Source organism: Podarcis muralis, chromosome 6, assembly GCF_964188315.1.
Source record: "Podarcis muralis chromosome 6, rPodMur119.hap1.1, whole genome shotgun sequence".
Classification (NCBI taxonomy): Eukaryota; Metazoa; Chordata; class Lepidosauria; order Squamata; family Lacertidae; genus Podarcis; species Podarcis muralis.
This window is the reverse complement of record NC_135660.1, coordinates 52,864,768-52,886,573: the sequence shown is the minus strand read 5'-3', so window position 1 is coordinate 52,886,573 and position 21,806 is coordinate 52,864,768. Positions and strand designations below refer to the sequence as shown.

Genomic DNA, 21,806 nt, shown 5'->3' with positions numbered 1-21,806 from the left:
ATGAATGATTCATTACTTCTAAAAATTCTTATGTTTCCCGAAGATAGATTTTAGATGTAATTTCATCACTCACTCCCCCCAAAATGTCACAGCCCCATATTCAATGTCCCCTGCCATCCCCATGATTCAGATGATATAAATATTTGTTCTTAATATGGGGAATGTGAATATTTCAGCTGTGTATGAAAGACCAAAAAGAAAAAGAAAAACATCCACATTATTTACACAACTACTTTCCTTGTACAGATTTTCTGAAGCTTGAAGGAGTCCCAACTTCCCTGAAAAAAATATATGCTTTTGGCTCCAGCTCCAGGCTGTCATGTCTCCACTTCTGCATTTGACAAACCTGCCTTGATTTTACTCTCTGCTTTTCCATTGAAGGTGCTTCTCTTATGAGTCTCTTCTCTGACAACCGTACCAAGCAGCTTGTAGAAATACGTAGGCATTTCATACTGAGTCAATTCTGAGCTACACCACATACATTGCTTCTTTTATTTTCTATGTTCAGGCCGTGAGTGCCAATGCTTTTGTTGCCAAAACAGCATCACTCATGCTCAGGAAGAAGTTGGCAGGTATGTGGGGAACATAAAAGTACAAAAAAAAAAAAAAATAATACAAATGGGGGGAACCTTAAGGAGATACACACACATACCCTGCCGCCAAAAAGAGAAAAACAAATTAGCTCAATGAGGACTGAGCTTGCGCAGTGGGTTTGGTATGCTGACTGACTGTTGGGGATAAGAAATTAAGAAGGGGAAATAGAAGAGAATAGCAGGAATCCTGAACAGGAAGCACTCTACACAACCACATTTTGTTTCGGGTCTCACGTGCTGCAGTAGAGCCGCATTTTGGAGCCGAGGTTTTCAGCACACTTGATCATCTTACCAATACTACCACAACAGAAGATTAAGCTTTCCTCTAGTCACTGATGTGAGATTTACTGTCATGGGTTGGGCAAAAGCAATTGACGTAGTAAACGGCGGCGAACAGACAATGGCAACACCATGGTCCATTAATTAAAATAATCAGTTTGAGACTACTTGAAATTGTTGGCAGAGACTTGAATGCACCTATTGTTGCGCTGCTAGATCATTATACTGACTTCCTAAGCAGCGTTCCTCTCCTGGAGGAAAATGGTACCAATTGTAGTATTTTTTATTAGTACAGACTGCTTACCATCTTCTGTCTGTTTTGTGGATTGACATTTATTTTTAGCCTGGTGGAAACCACACCCGTTAAATATCACTTTCAGAATAATACTAAAACAGAAAGGCACTCTTTTTAGATGCTATTTCCGCTTCAAAAACCTGTAGTGCCAATCGGATGCTATTGGCACTCTGCTTCTCCCATGGAGGCCATGGAGGGAGAAAACTATATGGTCCAAAAGCAGCAGCTGCTGCTGCTGCTGCTGCTGTGTTTATGGCACCTTTCTTCTTCCTCAACCCTCCTCTTCCCACCCCACAAGGCCAGAATGACATCACACAGCTGTGGGTCAGGTGAATTAGTGACATTGGATGTGCTGAGAGGCATTATTGATACTAAGACACAGGATAGAAATATGCCTTGAAATAAGTCTTGGATATAAGGATCAACAGCAAGTATTAATAAAAAGGACCTTTTAAAAAATAGGAGCACTAGTTTAAAGGGGCAACACGGCAACAGTTTCTTCCACAACTCGCTTTACAAATGGTGGGGGAAGAGGAAATTCACAACCAAAAAAGGCCTCTCTCAAAAAAAGATTTTTAAATAAAATTTGCCTCATATCTATAACTGCAAATTTAGACAGAATGTGGCATTTGCCCAATCATTATGGAGATGTACTGGGGGAGAGAGAGAAAGGGTTAATAGGGTGACCAATAAGAAAACCCAGGGCCAGAGCCTAACTGTGTTTAAGGCTCTACACAGGGGTTTTGGCAGTTAGTTTGGTTGGTTTCTTGTGGGTGGGGGGCATAGGAGTCAGAGTGAATTAGAGACAGAGGAGAGAGAGAGAGAGTGAATCAGCTTACAGTGTTTCAAAGTATTTAAAACTTGTTTGCGTTCACAATAAACTGGAATCTTTGTTAATACGTTACAACCTGACTGAGTCTGAATATATTACCGGGGAAAACCTGGTTGGTGGCAGTGGAACGGATAAGCCGTGGTGGTGAAGGGCCAATAGTCCGTGGAACTACCAGGGGCTCTGTGCGAACACCACACAGAATTATAATAATTTAATCAGAAATACGTCTCCTTATACTGAATAAGACCATGACTAGGTGTTAGGGATGGGACTGAGGTGGAATGGTGAGGACTGCCCCCCATCTCCTGCACTTCCCAGAGAAGAGGGAGACAGTATAGATTTACAACAATGGTTTGCAGAAGGTCATAGTTCAGAGGCTGCAGAGGGGAGAAGCTGGGAAATATTTGGAGAGGAGCAGGAGGAAGAAGAAGAAGAACCAGGGGAAAGACAACTGAAAGACTCGGTGTCTTTAGAAAGCATTCCAGATTCCCCCCCACCCCACACCCGTCCCAGGACCCAGTGGTAACCCTGCCAAGCTGTATTTTTATCAGTGAGAATTAATAGGAAACAAATGGCCAATGACCGATAAAATTAGGCTATTCTGCTTCTGAGGAAAAGGAAAAGGATTACAAACTAATCGGGCAGCCAAGGAGGTGGTTCCCTGAAGTAACATGCTGATGATCATAAGCTTGGGGCAAAGCAAGGATGGAACAAAAATTCAAACAGGTTGGAGTTACGATGGTTGTTTTGAAATCACAATGCAATGTAATGCTGCAGGACAAGCAGCAACTGTGAAATACACACACACACACACACACACACACACACACCAGTAAGGTTCCCACTTCTTCCAATGTTCTCCACACCAAAGGCTGAACAGTACCACCAAGGATATGACGTTAAGGAAGGTTCTTACAAGCAGCCCTGTAAGAACCATGTAAATGATCACTCTATTAAATACATATCTCTGTTTTTCCTTTCTTTAAAGATCCCAAGTCAGCTGACAAGAGACTATTATATATACACGGAAGCAGAGCGGACAGTGAAATAAGTAGCAGCAAGGTTTGTCATGGTATTTGGAGACCTCAGAGAGGGGAAGGGAGGGAAGGAATGTTCATCTTATTCAGACATAGGCAAACTCGGCCCTCCAGATGTTTTGGGACTACAACTCCCTTCATCCCTGACCACTGGTCCTGTTAGCTAGGAATGATGGGAGTTGTAGTCCCAAAACATATGGAGGGCCGAGTTTGCCTATGCCTGATCTTATTTATAGTAAATAATATCCTTATTGTGAAGGTGTTCCTTAAGTGTAGGAAGAACACAGCACTGTGGATCCAAGCAACAGTTTTCCAGCTGTTTTATCCACAGAGTGTTTGTCTTAATGGTACTTAACAGTTACAGAGCACTTCACATTTTATTGCATACTAAACATTAATTAATTCTCATGGCACTTGTGAGCAACAAGCAATTACTATTGTGGTTCCATTATCATTAATCAAAGATTGTTGCAATGGTCTTACATATGCATAACGTGATGAATTTCCCATGGCATGGTACAAACATGTTTACTCAAAAGTAAGTCCCATTTATTTCAATATGATTTACTTCCAAATAGGACTGCGATCTTTGATTAGCACACCATAGTGTTGTGGCTGAAGAACAGTAGCTGGCAAGAATATTCGGGTCAACCCATTAAGCTCCATCCATTTGTCCCTCATTCAGCAGGGCTATGGGAACCTGCGGATAATTATCACTATCCTCAGATCTCTTTTAGCATTTCCTTGACCTTTGGCAAAAAGATTGACCCATGGCAATTTTGCCGATAGTGTACAGCAGATGCAAATAGTGAAGGAAGAGGTAAATACTTCCCTTGCTGTTCCTTCATAGTTGCAATTTTACACATTGATTACCTCTGCACACTTACTTTAAACCAAGTCATTCACCATGTTTTTGAAGAAGGCTCCCCATTGCTGCCTAAAATATGAATTTCCACCCCCCAAATAGCTCAGAGGAATGAAGAATGGAGGGTAACCTGCTCACCCACCCATCTGGTCTACTCTAACTTGAGTAAAATGGACCAGCTTTTCTTACTGTCCCACCAGTGCTTTGCCAATTGCACTGACTCCCATTCTGTTTCCAGGTTTGAATCACAGTGCTGATTTTGACCTTCTGAGGTGGCTTTGGACCAGAACATGTGAAAGATCACTTGTCCATACCCTCCAACATGCCCCAGAGCAAAACCGGGACATGTGACTTTCGGGGCCGTGATGTCAAGGCAGCCAGGTAACTTGCGTGAGAGCATGGCAAAAATGGGATGTCTTGCTTAAATTGGGACAGTTGAAAGGTATGCTTGTCTCCACATGTGCTTGTCTATACATTAACATCCCCACCAGAGACCCTCATTCAGGTTCATCCACCATCTGTGGTACTGTGCCCAGCTACCAGGTAAAGGGGTCTTCTCAGTGAAGGCAATGGGAACAGAGTGCTATACTAAATGCTAGGGGGAACCACAGATGTAACTGTTTCTAGCATGTTTCACAAGAGCAATGTCTCAGCACTTCTAAAGGACCCTTGCACAGAAGGGCCGAAGATGGCCTGTTACGACATTTCAATCTAATGAGATATTTCACAACCTAAATTGCAGCCACAGTGACACATGCTTAAAAAGAGCGCTCTCCCTTTGATGCCCTGATGTTTCGGAGCCTTAGCAGTTTCCACATCTGCTTGTGTGTGTTTTTAGAAAAGAGCTGAATGGAAAAACTCATTGTGAACAAGCAACTGTAGAGGGAAAGGCGGCCTGGCGATTAAGCACACAATGCAAGTGCATTAGGTCCACTGCCAAGAGAAGCTTTGAGGTCTCACCAACAAGAACAGCCTGTCCTGGGAATAGCTCCGTTTTCCTTCACTTTCTCCTAATCCCTGACCCATGAAGCTTCTCCCCTGCAACGCAGAAGCAGCAGGGGAGGCAAGGCAAGGATGGCCATAAAGAATTAGCAGGGCAGGGGCATTTTAGGAGTGGCTGTAAAGACTGCTAAACAGGAATGAGAACTGCAGGGGAGTAGATCGGCGATTTCTCCCCAAGCAAGACTGGCAAGCAGGATCCATAATTCATAACCTATATGGATCAGCCTATTTCTGGTCTGCGCTACATTTGTATGTGTTCATCTGTCAAGTGCGGACCTGAGCTAAGGAATACTTTGGCAGCTGCCCTGCAGCTTGAGAATCTGTCCTTCTTATCATCTCTTGGCGAACACACCATTTACAAGCTCAACAGACAAAATAAGCCCTCGTGCATGGGCTTTATTGTTTCGTTTTAAGGAGAGGATTTGCTGGGGACATCGTTTTTGACATGACCAAGCTTCTATGTAAACCATCTCTCCAATATTCCTTCATGCCCTCCACTAAAACAGAGCACCTAGGCTCTGCTTTGCTTTCCACAAAGCATAGTGCAGTCACTTCTGCAAAACATCTTCATACCATTAGATAACCACAACAGGATTGTGAAGCACTGCATATTCTCCTGTCTTTCCACCAGGACACACTAATGTGCTATGAGTGAGCTGCGGGTGTATGCCAAGGCAAATTAAGTGGATGGGAACATAGGAAGCTGGCTTAAAGCAAGTTAGACTGTTGGAGCATCTAGGGCTGTCTACTCTCACTGGCAGTGCCTGTGCAAGCTCTCTAGAAGAGGCCCCTCCCACTACCTGCTCTATCCCAATTTTAATGGGTGATGCCAGGAATTGAACCTGGTATCTTCTGCATGCATGACATGTGCTTCATCCAAAAAAACTGAACCCCCCCCATCCCAAGTACCCATTAATCCCCAAGTCCTCAGCCACCAAGGTTGCTGCCTTGTTGTGTCTGCATGATTCATCGTTTTCACCTTCCAGTCCCCCGTTGTTGGATGTTGCCAACTCTGCTAGGTCTCTGCAGTGGATGTGGGTGGATCACTCCATCACTCCCAGTGCAGAGAGACAGCATAATTAGCCGCAGTTAGGAGACTCTACCTGTTGCTTCTTTGGATGAGTCACAAGGAGAACAATGCTTCAGGCAGAAACAGAGGAGGTTAGTTTCCTCCAAGGTTTGATTGTTCTGCTGCGGGTCTTTAGGGCAACGTGTATGTTGTGGAGTTTCAGCGGAGGGAGCTGCTATGATTCAAAGGAGCAACCATTTTCTTGGTTTTATTTCTGCCACGGACATTGGCGACCTCAAAACTAGATTACTGTAATGTGCTGTATGTGGGGCTGCCCTTGTATCTGGTTTGCAAGCAGCTAATGCAGAATACAGTGGGTCAACTGCTCAGAGAAGCAGGTTACTAGCAGCATGTTACTCTGCTTAGATGCCAACTGCTTAGAGAGCTCCGCCGGTCACCAATTTGCCACTGCACCAGGTTCCAGGTTCTTGTATTAATCCGCAATGCCCTAAACAATTTGGGCTCTAAGTACTTCAATGGTTTTTGATGAGGAACTTTGGGCAGTCCCACAAGCCCCTGAAGTTTGGCCTGCCTTTACCAGGGACCAAACCTTTAGTGCGGCAGGCCCTGCCCTGTGGAACTCCTTGCCAACAGAGATTGGGCAGGTGTAAACCCTGCTCCATTTCAGATGTCTCTTAAAAACTGTATTCTTCAGATAGTCCTTTCAGACCTGAGATCCTTTGCCAATCAGTTTTTACTGGCATGTTTGATGCTCTTAATGTAACATTGTGTTTTGAGGTTGTATACTGCCCTGCTATATTTTATATGAAAGTGCAATTTATAAATATTTAAATAAATCAATACATTTTCCAACCCGATAATGAGCTCTGCTTTGCTTGCAAAAGCTAATAAAAGCCACAACCATCAATGTGGAAGAAGCTGAACGCATTCCAGAGCCCCAATATCTATTGCACCCATTGGTGTGCTTAGAATACCAGAATTCCTGTTCCAGTTAACCCCAAACAAGCATGCATGGATCCAGTAAATTAGAACCTTACAAATATGTGCAGCAAAAATGTTTCCTTCTCAGAAAAGTTTCCATGAAGCAAAAAGCAGTTAAAAATAGCTAGCAAGAATAGCATCTGCATCAACATTAGGGTATAAATAACAAAGTCCATCACGTTCTCATGCATTAACGAATAATCTAATCAGCTGAAAAACTCAGAAATAAGGTTCTCCCCCTTGCCCAGTATTTATGATGTTGAGGGTCATGACTCTTTATGGATAGACCTTTTGAGCTAAGTCACACATCTAATGTGGAACCGGTGCTGAGACAAAGCTCCATTGGTCAATGCTGGCAGACATCCAACTAGACCAAAGATTAAGTTACCAATCATTCCATAGTTATGGAACAAAATAGACAATAACTGCAAGGATGTTCTGCACATTTGTGGTGGTGGGGGTTTATTTCATGACTGACTGAAAGCATTAAAAAAATTATAAATAGAATAAAAATGGATATTATACCTGCAGAACAAAATATACTGAGAGTAAAATTACTGGGTGCACAAGCATTAATTGCTGGCTATTTTCTGAATTCCACATAACCCCCCCCCCCAATAGTACAGTTTTTCTACTTCTTCAGCCTTCCATAAGACAGCTTTTGATGTGGTCATCAATCTTTTTAGCTTGATCGGATTTCAGAATAATTAGGAATGTTGCACAACTGTGAAAAGCCCTCCAATGAAGACAGCAAGAGGCAGGGTTACCAAACCTTTCAGATCACAGGAAGGAACCTTTGTTTCCAGCATTTAAAATGTCCACGATTGAAACAACAATCACTTTGGGTCTTGGGAGACTTTGGAACAAGTCTCTGCTTAACCAGGGAGCCACTTGGCTGTGCAAAAGGTCTTTCCAGAATTGGTAATATTCACATTTGCCTCCCACTCTTCAAAAGGGTTTGACAGGTCTTGGTTCTGACTGAGACTGTAGCCCTCTAGTTGACATCATGCAGGGTAGGAAAGTAGGGGTGTGGTTTGCTCGTCCCATTGGGCCTTGTGCTGGCCCTTCCCCAACATCATTCGTGGATCTTGGAGCATGTCAGCAATAAGGCAGCCTGCCATAAGGACACAGGATGTCTCTGGGAGCTGAAACCCTTGGGTATTTGGTAGGCTGCCCTGCTGCAGATGTCCAAATGCATGGACAGAAATGGACTGGGGTGGGCACAGAATGAACATCTGCAGCCCCTGCCTCTGGGCCATGATGATAATTGCATGTTCTGAATGCCCAAAGGGAGCATGCAGAATTGGCTGTGTATGTTGCTCTTCACACCAAAATGCTGGCATTTCATTTAAAACATCCCACACAATACTCTGACCTCTCAGTTTTAGTAACCATCTGAAAAAAGGGAGGAATAAATTACTGATCTTCCTGTAAGGCTTTTTTCTTTTTTTCTGCAAAGTATGATTTGATCACAAACATTTCTAATGTTTATATTCTATATTTTCATGTTCAATCCAAGCGTATTTGGATATACAAATGCAAGTATGAAGGTTAGGCAGATGGTATAGTACATGTACGCTATACAGAGCAATTGACTATTTGAAAGATACTTCCATTCATTTAAATGGTTTCAAGCGTAATACATTCTATAAATAACTTTCCAGATCTCAGATGTTTGATTTGAACACAACTTGACCTTTAGGGCTCAGATTTAAATGCCAAGGGTTATGAACACACTATGATTCAACTATTGACTGCTGTCTAGAGCTTTAATGCTGACAGATGTGCCTTTTAAAAAAACAAAACAAAACAGTAGGCTGGAATGAATGGAATGTTTCTGTACAATTCTCAATTGCAAAAAGAAAGAACATTTTCACTGAAATAGAAAGTGGACACATCCTTTTAAAGGTTGCTGATAGAACTAATTAGCTTGTGTCTCTAGCCAAAAAAGAAAAAGGATGTTTTAATCCTCCTGTCCATTTAATTTTGACCTTCTCATCAAGCAGTCAGATATACGCACAACGTAAGCTTTAGTATGATTTCCACCGAGAAAATCAACCATATCATTAATTTAAGAAAAAATCCCCCTTCCTCAGTCTAAAAATAAAACTCCCTTGAGAAGCTCAATTGATACTCCAAACTTCTCTTATCCCTGAAAGTCTGTATCTCTTGCTGACGTCAATAGGAGCTTTGCACACGTAGCAAGATTGGCATATCAGAGACGAGATCTGCCATGTGGATCCAAGGGGGGAATTTGCTCTAGGAATTTACAAACCTCTGGAAGGTTAGCTGATTTAGCTATCTCCTGATTAATTCAGAAAGAAATATTACACAAACATGACTGCTGGCTCCTGCCTATCTGAGGTGTGCAGCAATGTCCTGCTATTAAAGATTTCCATTTATTTTGTAAGAGAAAGCACCTCTTTAAGAACTTATTAAATCTTTGTTCACGTACCTGATCCACAATACCACTGAGATTTATTTTTTTAAAAAAACACCTAACATCAGAACGCTATTACTGGGTCTGGCCAATTTGGCCATGACACAGTCTCCTTCTGGAACCTTGAAAAGCTTTCCACACTATCAGATGAAGACAGACAATAGTGTGGTCCCACTCACCCAGAGTCAAAGCTTGTATGATAAAAAACATTATTTCCAATGGAAAAAAGAACCATTCTTGCTGATAGGGTACTCGTTTCTTTTGACCGAGAATGCAGGTTATGACCTACAAATCTACCATCTCATTTTGCTTAACCTGGCACACATTCTAGCATTATTTTCAAAGTATAGGTAAAGTTAAAGGGACCCCTGACCATTAAGTCCAGTCGTGGACGACTCTGGGGTTGTGGCACTCATCTCGCTGTACTGGCTGAGGGAGCCGGCTTTTGTCTGCAGACAGTTTTTCCAGGTCATGTGGCCAGCATGACTAAGCCACTTCTGGCGAACCAGAGCAGCGCACGGAAACGCCGTTTACCTTCCCGCCGGAGAAGTACCTATTTATCAACTTGCACTTGACGTGCTTTCGAACTGCTAGGTTGGCAGGAGCAGGGACTGAACAACGGGAACTCACTCTGTCGCGGGGATTCGAACCGCCAACCTTCTGATCGGCAAGCCCTAGGCTCTGTGGTTTAGACCACAGCGCCACTGGCCACTAAAACAGGGGTTCCTTCCCCATGCTGTGAGGGTAATATCTGAAACCCTGAAGTTAAGCAAAAGGAATTCTTCCCAAGCTAGCAACCTTTCTCCTAGAAAAGTGGGGCAACACAGGTGTTGTATCTGGTATTATCCACACCATACAATAAGATGCTGTGAGAAGTGTTGTATTACACCATTAAGCAAACATCATGTAAAAGTTTATTCATAAATAAAAAATATTCGCCCAGTATGGAGAGATCCTTTCGGAGCTCTTCACAATCCCCTTTTACCATCCTAAATCATTTAGTGCCATCTGCAAAGTAGACTACCTCACAAGCTGCTCCAGCCAAGGCAAAGGTTTCAGCAAGTATGGGAAGGCTGACAAAGACTGCGAAAACCATGCTACAGAATGGAAAAGGAACCCGTGGCTCTCCACATGCTGTTTGGACTTATATATATAATTCCTGACCATTAGGCATGCTGGCTGAGGCTGATGGGAGTTGGAGTCCAGCAATATGGAGAGGGTCACAGCTTCCACATCCCCGGTTTAAAAGATGGAGCTTTATCCTCCTTCATCAAGTTGACTTTGAACACAAACCGAGGTCAGCCAGAGCTATTAGCCAACAAGCCAACGTTACGCAGGTGTTTTGAATGGAAATTTCCTGAACAATAGATTGACTATTGTGCTGCCTGTGTCATTCTGAGCTGCATTCAGGTATTAGACTGGCAAGCCAAAAGAACACTGGCCATTTTTGGACACAACAATACAGATGGCAACTTCTTGCGAGGCTCTTCTGCTTCAAAGCCAGAGATTGTTATTAAGTTAAACTGAACTCATTCATCAAAAAAGGGTATATGTTGGAGGGGGAGGGGGGGAATGGTCAAGAGAGGTGTACAAGAAAGAAGAAAAGCAGGGAAACCCATATTCACCTTGTTTTGTAGAGATTTCAGGCAACTGATCTCGGTCTCAGTGGCAGAGGAAATAAGCTATTAAATTCAGCGCTGCCCAAAGCTTCCTTAAGGCCTGTGTCTGTGGTTTTTGTCAATGACAGGGCTTTTGTATGGTTGGGATGCCCTTGGAAAGCTTCTGCAGTAGAGACTGCAGCCAGTTAAAGGAATGCACCAGTGAACCACTAATCCTCACAGACCAAGAAATTCCTCCCAAACCCACATGGATTAGCAGCGATAACATCTCTTGCCATCATATTAAACACCGAAAGAAAATAAACACAGACAGTTCTAATATTTAAGAATTCAAGGCCAGGCTCCATCTGCTGGAATGGCTTTCCCCACACACAAAGCTGACCTAAAAGCTTAAAAAAATCAAAAAAATCATTGCACATTAGCATCATGCAATGTGCTATTTAGATCAATAGAATAAAATGCATGCTCTGTCTAAGAAGCCCAAAATGTAGACCATTACTTGTCAAACTCTCAGTTAACCCCTTTTGACATTGATTTGGCTAATCTAACAACTCGTCCACCCGGCAGGGGATTTGTGTGTTTGTTTCTCGGTGTTCTGTGCTGCACACTCATTTGGTTTCACACAGGGGGTTGCCTTTTCCTGCTACACCATGAGAGTGCGCATGGCCAGCATTTGCTGGCAAATACACAGCACAAAGGAAGCTTAGTAACACTAAACAAGCCATCCTCTACCATGTATGGTTCTCTGCTATTACTGAGTGTCTTATCAATGGACTCTAAATATGGTTTAGATACAAAGGGTTCCTGGAAACAGCTGGGAAAATATCAGCAGAAGGACCCTTCACATGGGACATGGAATGTGTCTTGAAGGGAATAGAATGATACCTCTTGGCCTCAGCCCTCATAGATGTTTGACACAACCTGCGAAAGAGCCTATAACTATGCAGTTGGTTGGCAGTCTATGTAGTATATGCATAGAAAGCATAGTTTCTGAGGGCATGGATGCACATATTCAAGGGTCCCTGATCAACATGTACAGAATCGTCACATGTAGGCTTTTCCACAGATTTTGCCAAGTGTTTGTAGGCATGGGGAGAGGACCACCTTCTTCGCATGCATTCACTGCAATGTGTGACTAATTCTCAAAAGAAGGGAAGAGCGAAAAGCAAGGATGATAGAGCAAGAATGCAAGTGGACACAACTGCATACACATTTGGGGCATTCATTCCACACTATTAGTTAATAAGAGCCCTTGTTGCAACTTCTGTAAGCCAGCATATCAGAATACCTATGGTGCAAGGTCAGGATAGTATACAGTGTTGGACTAGGACGAGGGAGACCCAAATCCCCATTCAGCCATGAAGCTCACCAGGTGAACTTGAGACTCACTCTCAGGCTATGTTACCTCTTGGGCAACTTGGGCATTACTCCTGAAACATTAGAGGCTGTCTTTTACTAGGTCAGACTATTTGTCCTTCTAGACCAGGGGTCGGCAACCTAACGCCCACACGGGTAGTTTAGCCGGCCCACAAGCCGCCCCCGAACCAAGCCGCCCACTCGGCGAGTCCTTGCGTGCTGTGCTAAACCGGCGCAGCACAGCGCGGGAACTCGCTTCCGCGGTGCCGGAAATAACGTCTGCACAGATGCAGAAGCCAGAAATCGCAGGCACGATCCAGCCCACGGAGAGATCTCCGCTGGAGTGAACCAGCCCAGGCGAGGTAAACTTTGCCGACCCCTGTTCTAGACCAATACTGTCTACCCTGACTAACAATGGATTTCCGAGATCTCAAGCAGGGAGAGGCCTTCTCAAAGAAAGAAGAGACCACCTCCTTCCTATTTCCTTGCCTGCAGAGGCACCGGGTTGCTCCCAAGATTGAGGGGGCCCACCATGCGTCACACACATGTGGCGTCATGCACGCAACACGTGTCACAACACTGCATCCTCTGGAGGAGGGCAAGCGCTCTGGATCATGAAGTGGTTTTCCATAATCTAATCAGTTCATATAAAATTTTCCAAACCACATTTCATTAGCTGGGTGCAAGCAACTCTTATTTCTAAAAGTCATCATCATTATTTATTTCTATACTGCCCTTCATCTACCTGAAGATCGCAGTGCAGTTTATAATGAGCCCAGAGAAGAGTCTGCAACAGATGTTCTTAAGGAACTCAGAAGATGTTGGTTGGGCGGCAGTGGGTGGGTGAGGGAGAATAATCATGATTTACCTTACAACACTTCTGAATTATAGTTGAGTTCAAAGAGATAAATCACAAGCTACACCTTTTTTTCAAGACCTGAGATATATGGCTGAATCTCCCAAGTGGGAAGTATTTCCACAGCAAGCAGACGTCACGAACTGCTCCAGCAGAACTTGTTATTTGTTCCGATGCCCATCTGTTAAAATGGCAACGTGCCCCTTCTGAAATTGGTTGGAGGCCTGCCCTTTGAAGTAGAAGCTTTTTTGGTTAAACTGGCAGCTTCTTTGCATGAACAGAAGTGCTAAAAATGAAAGAGCGTCTCTGCACAACTGCTGAATGAAGTGTGCCATTCTGGTTGAAATGCTTTAAAAAAAAAAAAAATTTAAACCATAACTTTCATTGAGAGAGAGGGAGGGAGAAAGGGTGGGCACAGCACCTAAAAGCCCAAGTGTGAAAGAAAGAACACCACCAGCTAAGAATAGACAACAGCCACCTTCAGGTGTACATTATCTGGGATAGCTTTAAAGAAGAAGCAGGAGCTGCAGGAATGACTGTACAACTCCAACTCTACTGCTGTTTCAGTTGACCTCCAAGAGTTGGAAGGGTAGTGTTAAATAGTCAGTGTTTGCCTGAGCTTGAGTCTGGACTAAGGATTCTGAGCCCGTGTTCTGATTCGATACATGATATCCAATCACAGAACAATTCAGGATTTGGGCCTCTGCCATTGGCCCTTCAACTCTGAGCCATGATTCGCAGCTTGCAAGTTTAGATAGCCAATCACGTTGGGAGTGGGAGTGACCCAAGCCTTCAGAAATGTATATAAGCAGTTGCTTTGCCCCTGTTGTCCAGTTCTGTTAGTTCAATAAAGGCTCTTGCTGTTATCACTGTGTCTTGCCTTGTGGGAACCCACCTACACTTCAGGAAGTGCCTGCAGTGGAGTGGAGAGCCTGCTCTACTCACTGAGACATTTAAGAACCCTGATTTTTCAGGGTTCTGAAAAACATACAGGAGGTGCCATTATACAACAGGTTCCCTGTTGCAGATGGTTCCTGTCCAACTGTTGGAAGTGACTAGCATGGTGATGTGAGGTGAAGATGGCACACACATCCCAGCATACACCCACCCACCCCTCACATGTTTATTTAACCCAATTAACAAATGATGGGAGACGACTCAGAAGACACAGATACGGACAGGTGTGTGTAATGCAGACAGTGCTTGAGGTTAAGACGACTGAGGGCCTGTCCATACCTCAGGCTTAATGTGGATCGTGAACCCCTCCATGCCACCTTTAATTCCCTCCCACAAAATGTTCCACAGTTTTTCCCTCCTTAAATCCCAAGATTCCCTGTGCAATCGCTGTAGCTCTCCTCTTCCATAGGGTATCTCTGGGTTCGGGGAGGAGGAAGTGTGGGGCAGCAATAGTTGGAGAGGAAGGCGGAATAGAATAGGGGAGAGGAAAATAAAGGAGGTACAAGGGATTCACAATCCACATTAAGCCAAGGTATGAACGGACCCTTACAGAAGTTTGACAGGCCATGTTACTATGATCAGATTGCATAAACTAAAGGGGCTATGTACAGGATAGCCAAAAGGACAGAACTCAGCAGGACGTTGCCATGATTGGAGCAGAACTGTTTACAATATATTATTAAGGCCAGTGCTTTTTTTCGGGGGGGGGGGGGGTTCGCAGGGGTACGCATACCCTTAAACATTGTGTGAATCTAAGTTTGGCCTCACTGAGGGGCAATATTTCAATATGAGTAGGAAAATGAGAGTACCCCTAAACATTATTTTTTTTGGGGGGGGGGAAGCACTGATTATGGCCATTAAATCTGAAAATGAGAGAACCTCCAAGGAAGTGAAACCGTACTGTGTTTTTTCATGTGTTTTTGGGGGGAACAGTATTTTTACTGACTTCCAATTATCTTACTATTGTACTATATTGTTTTTTAAATGGATGCCACCTTGGTATATTAAAAAAAAATTAGCGAAAAGGGGGTCGCTAAGGGAAATGGAAAACAGTTACAGTGGTGCCCCGCAAGACGAATGCCTCGCAAGACGAAAAACTCACTAGATGAAAGGGTTTTCCGTTTTTTGAGTCGTTCCGCAAGACGAATTTCCCTATGGGCTTGCTTCGCAAGACGAAACGTCTTGCGAGTTCTTGCGAGTTTGTTTCCTTTTTCTTAAAGCCGCTAAGCCGTTAATAGCCGTGCTTCGCAAGATGAAAAAACCGCAAGACGAAGAGACTCATGGAACGGATTAATTTCGTCATGCGAGGCACCACTGTAAATATATAGGATGTTTGTTTTTTAAAATCTTAAAACTTAGACTGGAATATGAAATATTTTAACATCACAGCAGTTAAATAAATTTAAAACTACAACCCTGGCTTAACAGGTTTAGGCAAATCATTGTAGCATTACCCTCAGTCGGAAACGTTTCCTGGTGGTGTTGAAATCCTACTATCAACTGAATGCAGAAAGTAGAAAATATTGCTCATGAATAGACAAATCATCAAAGGAAAGTATTCTCTGTAAATGCTCCAGCAATTTAAGAGAATCAACCTTCAGAAAATTGCCAGCTTTCAATGGTAGCTTCATGCATAGACAAATAGATAGTAGCCTGCAAAGTGGGGGCTTTAATGTGGGCATTTAAAAGACTGATTAGAGAAATCTCAGTTCAGCCAGAACAGTCACAGTTTTTATAATTGTTTGGGGAATTATTCTCCAACAAGTCTACTTTTGAGGTTGGAACTAGATTTCAGTCTCTCCCTTTTTTTGTACTATATGCTCTTCTCCTAGCAAAAGCTGAAGCCCAGCTATAAATCTCTCTCTGAGAGAAAAACAGTGTTATTTTGAAGGGAAAATTGCATTGGGGGGAGATTAAATCCCCTGTGCCTTGTTCCCATCTAGACTGGACCCTCCCAGAGCTGCTTTTTGTGAAGTGGGTGGCCATGGTCACATTTTAGAACTAGCTTGTTTAATGTAAACATGCAGTTTTACTCTTTTTTATGGGGATATTGGAGAGGGAAGGGTAATGTTCTAGGGCTCGGCCCTGGTATTTAAAGATTATTAAGCTGCCCCATAACCAAAATTCTCTAGACAGTGTACATGACAATAGTTAAAATAAAATATAAACAAAGTAAAAAATGTACTATAATCAGAGCTCTTTTTTTCAGCTGGAACTTGCCGGAACTGCTTTTTGGTATGGGAAGAACATTCTGCACTCTCAAAGCATATGCTCCCATCCTTCAATCCTGCCATGACTGAACTTGGATGAAGCACTTGTTGCTGCTCCTTAGTGTTGCACAGCTCTAAAATGTGGCATGTGTCATCTAAATGCATACATTTATTGAAACTGGTTGACTGCTTTTCACTAAATATACATCCCAAAGCAGGGCACAATTCTGATTTTTAAAACCCCACCATCAAACCATCTATCAACAAGCAGTGAGACAGTAAATGAGTGCAACATGAATATACTGTACTGTATTTGACGTCTCTTGAAACATGTGCCTTGCCTCACGGTGGTTTTTTATTTTTTTATTTTTAATCACCTGGATCTACCTGCTCAGCTTTTGGGTTCTGCTCTGTGCTTGTGGGTTGTGTTGGCAAAAATTGGGACCAGCCAGATAGGCAGAAGGAAAGCTATACAGGAGATGTAAAAGCCAGGTTGCAAGGAGATTTCTAGGTTGCAGGGAGGGGCTGAAGATCTATCAAGTTTAGAAGCAGGGTACAATTTCACAAGGCTTGGGAAAAGCTTTGCCTCGGCCATGCCATTAAATAATACATTACTGCTTCATCCCCCCACCCACCTCAAATGATACCAGTTCATCAGTATTTCTCCCAGATGCAGGATTTTTAACTGCATCGCCCAGGCTTTTCAGGAGATACATTTGTCGTCTGTTTTCCTTCCCATAATCAGCAGGAATCCCACTTCAGTAATCAATGTTTTGAGCAACCATACATTTGTGTGCCCTAGGACTTGCAGAGTCCTTGGTGACCTTCCCAGTAGCATCAAACATGGAGCTACAGTGAGTCATCGCTGAAATGTACCTACTGTGCCTGCATTTTCCAAAAGCTAGTTAACAGTTTCATCTCACACACACCATCAGAAACTACGTTGACACAGTAAATGGTTGGAGCTGTCTACTCGGATTAGTGTCCACTAGAAAAAATCCCACACTGTAAAAAAATAAATGGATGTAGGGTGTCAAGTTTCTGAGCTTGAAATGTAAAAATTGTGGTAGCAGTACAGAAATCAGCAGAGGCCTGCTTTGGTAATGGAGCTCAGAGGGAGGCTCCTGTATTCTCAGAAGACCCCATTTCTAATTATGTAAGGCAAAGACAGGGTGAGGTTTTGCACATTGAGGCTGTCCATAAAGGTTCTTCACAAACGTACGTTCTGCAGCAGTAGATAATGCATTTGCTGGTGGTAAATCAGCAGATGCATGCCAGATCATTTTGCTCTCCTTTTCAAGGCCCGTCAAGCATCCAGTGGACCTAAGAAATCTGACTCGTCGCCAAAAGCCATCGAATAAAGAAAAACGATTAGATGAGACACCATGTCTCATTCATATAATAGCAACTGACACATTGCCCTCTTGATGAAGACGTGTGGGACATAAGAACCAGAATCCTATCCCTCAGACAAGCTTGCGTTACCTGGACTTACTTGCACCAAAGATGCCTCCTGTCTTTCACCTGCAATCCGCTTACACACACAGTGTGGTCTGGACTATATATGTTCATGGCAGCGTGTATGTATGAGGGGCAGGGAAGAGGGCACGTTCAACCCTTTGAGGCGAGTGGACATGCATGTACACAACTGGGCAGAACAGCCTCTTCACTCCTTTCAATTTCAATTAGATGCTGTGGATATATTCCTTGGACATATTCACAACAGCTCAAGAAGCACATCAATCAACCTCATGTGTGACCATCAAGGTATCATGTGGAACAGAGGTGGAAAATCATCTCCCGTGGAGCAATTTAACAGAAGGTAGGCAAAGAAAGAGGATCTACGTAAGACCATTGTGGCAAGGCACTGGTCACAATGACAGCAGGTTGCCCATTGGCTATTTACTTATGACTGAGTTCAGTGGAATTTGAATCCAGTAATCCTGCATTAATGGACCGAACTAGAGCAATGCTCTGAAATAAGGAGAATTGTCTTTTATCAGGGACAGCCTTCCGGATCTTGCTGGACTGCAACTTCCTTGGCCATTGACCATGCCCAATGCAGCTGATGGGAGTTGAACAACACCTAGAAGACCACAGGTTAGCCATCTCTGTTTTAAGAGACACCTGGACAGCCTGTTTGATATCAATGTGAAGATCGATTACAATAGCCAGTTAGAAAGATCCCAAATGAGTAGGCAAATAGTTCAAATGTTATATGCTTAGAATTACAGAGAAAGGAAGGTAGAGACTACTGGAGAATCACTGATCGAGAGGAGTGCTCGGGACATTTTGTGAAATTAAACCTGCCTACAGGCACCAGAAAAACCCTACAGGATACAAAATTTCCTCTTTGGCCTCAGTTTTATGCTTGGCCTCTCATTACAGAAAGCCCAAGCGAAGAAAGCACAAGTATCAATACAGTTTCATGGTACCATTATGTTGTTGTTTAAAGGTAAAGGTAAATGGACCCCTGACCGTTAGGTCCAGTCGCAGACGACTCTGGAGTTGCGGTGCTCATCTCGCTTTACTGACCGAGGGAGCCGGTGTACAGCTTCTGGGTCATGTGGCCAGCATGACTAAGCCACTTCTGGTGAACCAGAGCAGCGCACAGAAACGCCGTTTACCTTCCTGCCGGATCGGTACCTATTTATCTACTTGCACTTTGACATGCTTTTGAACTGCTAGGTTGGCAGGAGCAGGGACCAAGCAATGGGAACTCACCCCGTCGTGGGGATTCGAACTGCCGACCTTCTGATCGGCATGCTAGGCTCTGTGGTTTAACCCACATCGCCACCCGTGTCCCTATGTTATTTAGTGTCCTCTGATAAAATCAGACATGATGGATTTTGTATGAGAACACCTGTAGATGCAGACATGGGCCTAGCTCCTTTGAGTATACTTTGCTTATTATATAGAGGTGTCTGGGTTATTCTAGCAGCAACTTCTACAGACCCCGGCCAGACTATAAACCGTGACTATTTTGGAGATTCTCAATATGCTATTAGAGAAGACTTTCTGGAGATGGAAGGACTGAAAGGCTATTTCTGGAATCATCTCATGGGCACAAGAGCTCATCTATGATTTGGACTGGCAGAGTGACACATCACTGCTGTTGTGATGGGCCTCTGGGGGGCAGACTGAAGAGCAATGGGATAACAACCCTAACATGCTATTTGGGCTTTTGGTTTGTTATTTTGCCCAAAGAATCCTGAAGTTATATAACAAAGCCTGAGGCGATTTAAATGTTTGGGGTTTGTTTGCTTTTTAAGGGTGGCGGTATAGTATTGATGTTCTATGTATTATTCCTTAAATATTGTTTTAAGATTAATAACAGGATTTGTTATATTGGGAGGTACACTCACAAGAGTCCCCAATTTCAGCTGTTTCAACATACTGTTCTGTGTAGTAAATGCTAGCTTTCAAAGAGCTAGTAATCAACACACTTCAGAAATATTGAACACTGTGATAGATGCCAACCTTCAGGCTATATACCCGTGATAATTAATGACATACATGCAAGTCACCAAAGTGACACAATATATTACTTGCTTTTATTCTCATGCACCTAACCCAGCCTTCTCCATCCAGATGTTTGCAACTACAACTCCCATCATTCCTGACTTTTAGCTAGACTGGCTGGGGATGATGGGAGTTGGAGTTCAAAACATCTGGAGTGCACTAGGTTGGGAGAGGTTTGACTTGCAGTTATCTTTTTAAATAGGAAGATACAAGGAGGATAATGCAAAGTGCTTCACGGGAAGATTAATCCGACTGATCATCCCCTTCTGTTCCTTCTCAGGTACATGGCATAGAATTACATAGCAGGAAATAATTTCAGTTATTCCCACTTCAAATGAAAAATCAAAGCTATGCCTGGAATGTGTCTCTACGGAGGTCTACCACTCTCGTTTTATTAATGCACTGCTTGAGTATTAATTCTTGCTTTTACCATTAACTCACATTTTTCAGCTTCTTGAATGTCAAAGATGGAATGCAAATCCAAGAAGAGACGTTTTATCAAAATAAGTAGGATGGAAAAGTTTGCGTTGCTATCCTCTGCAGATGTACCAGGTGTGGCTCCCACGGAAGTCAATGGGACACACTTCTAAATTCAAGTGCATAGTATTGAGTCATAAATGCACGAAAGCAAACACACCTATCAACCGTGCACTTAAAAAAATCAGCCTGCTCCTCAATTGACATACATTTTGCAGCATACCTACTGAAGATGGTTTGAGGACTCTGGCCTGTTTATTGAGAACTGTTATGCATCTGCGACAGAAGTAAGGGTTAAATGAGGACTGAAATACTAGAAAACCTGCCAGACTTCTGAGACTGAAAACAATTCCAAACTGTTTAGAAAACAATGTGTAGAATTTAGCAAATCTTGCAATACCAAAAACAAACCCACAGCTCACCCAAACTCTTGTATTTCAAAGCACCTAAAAGCAATTTTTGATAGGTGAAATTTGCCAGGATTCAGAGATGTCTGAATGCAAAGGTTGTAGTCAGAGGCAGTCCTTTTTATACTTGTGAGAGTCAGAAATCTCTTATTACAAGGATTGTACACAGAAAGTAATAGCATTATAAAAAACAAAATTTCCTGTTGGTTGGTATAACCCCAGAAAGCATTAATAATAACTGTGGTATAAGGGATGAAGGTGTGGTTACCCAAATAGCCCACAAATACCAAGTTTAATTGGAAAATTTAAAAGGCAATCTGTGTATCCCAAGTTAAATAAACCCAAAGCTTGAGCAGTCGTGTTCTAGATATAGTTACTTAGTAAATTTAAGACAGCTGGGTATTTTTGTCCTATCTACTCTAGCGTTGTAGCTTAGAAATCCAACCCTTTCTAATCCTTAAGACTCGAAACACCAGTTTTTGCACTAACCATTGCTTCAAACATTTCAGGGCTTATTTGAGAAGGTCTACTCATGTGAGCAGCATAAAATGCAAAGAGAAAACTCAGAGGGCAGTATTCAACCCAATTTTTGCACGACCGCAAGGATTAATGCTAGCGCAAGGGGATTCTCCTGCTTTCTTCCCACCTCAAATCTGCTACAGAGGAAAACCCTCTAACAAATTTAGGAAGCATGTGGAGATAGTAGAAGGGGAAATCATTCCCTTGCGCTGACAGTACGTTGACCTTAGTGCTATGTCAGATACAACCTAGAGATTTCTATTTGAGTACTCCCAGTTCAGACAAGCACAGCAGCAATCTTCCACGAGTTTCATCCTCCAGTGTTGTGCTGCTTACACCAACGTAAGTCAGGTTTCACCAACCTGGTGCCCCCCATGTGTTTTGGGCTACCACCTCCCAGCTAGCACAAGGTTGGCGAAGGATAACATAAGCAAATGGTTATATGTACAGTATAAGTGATCTGCCTTGAATTAACAGGCCTTTCCAGTTCATTCCTTTGCATGTCTACTTGGAAACAACACCAATAAGC

The 21,806-nt window shown here is 43.0% G+C and overlaps 1 protein-coding gene and 1 long non-coding RNA gene across 4 annotated transcripts in view; one reads left to right on the top strand and one right to left on the bottom strand.

The window, feature by feature from the left end:
* The window catches only part of GRK5 (G protein-coupled receptor kinase 5), a 157,088-nt gene that overhangs the window by 118,924 nt on the left and 16,358 nt on the right, over window positions 1-21,806 (bottom strand). The gene's annotated exons all lie outside the window — the stretch shown is intronic.
* LOC114597435 (uncharacterized) lies at window positions 1,957-20,460 on the top strand. 2 transcript variants are annotated; one of them, XR_003706819.2, is made up of 3 exons: window positions 1,957-2,017; window positions 4,140-4,282; window positions 20,325-20,460. It is a non-coding gene; the product is annotated as an uncharacterized LOC114597435 (long non-coding RNA). The 2 variants fall into 2 exon arrangements; XR_003706820.2 differs by lacking the exon at window positions 1,957-2,017 and adding an exon at window positions 2,642-2,725.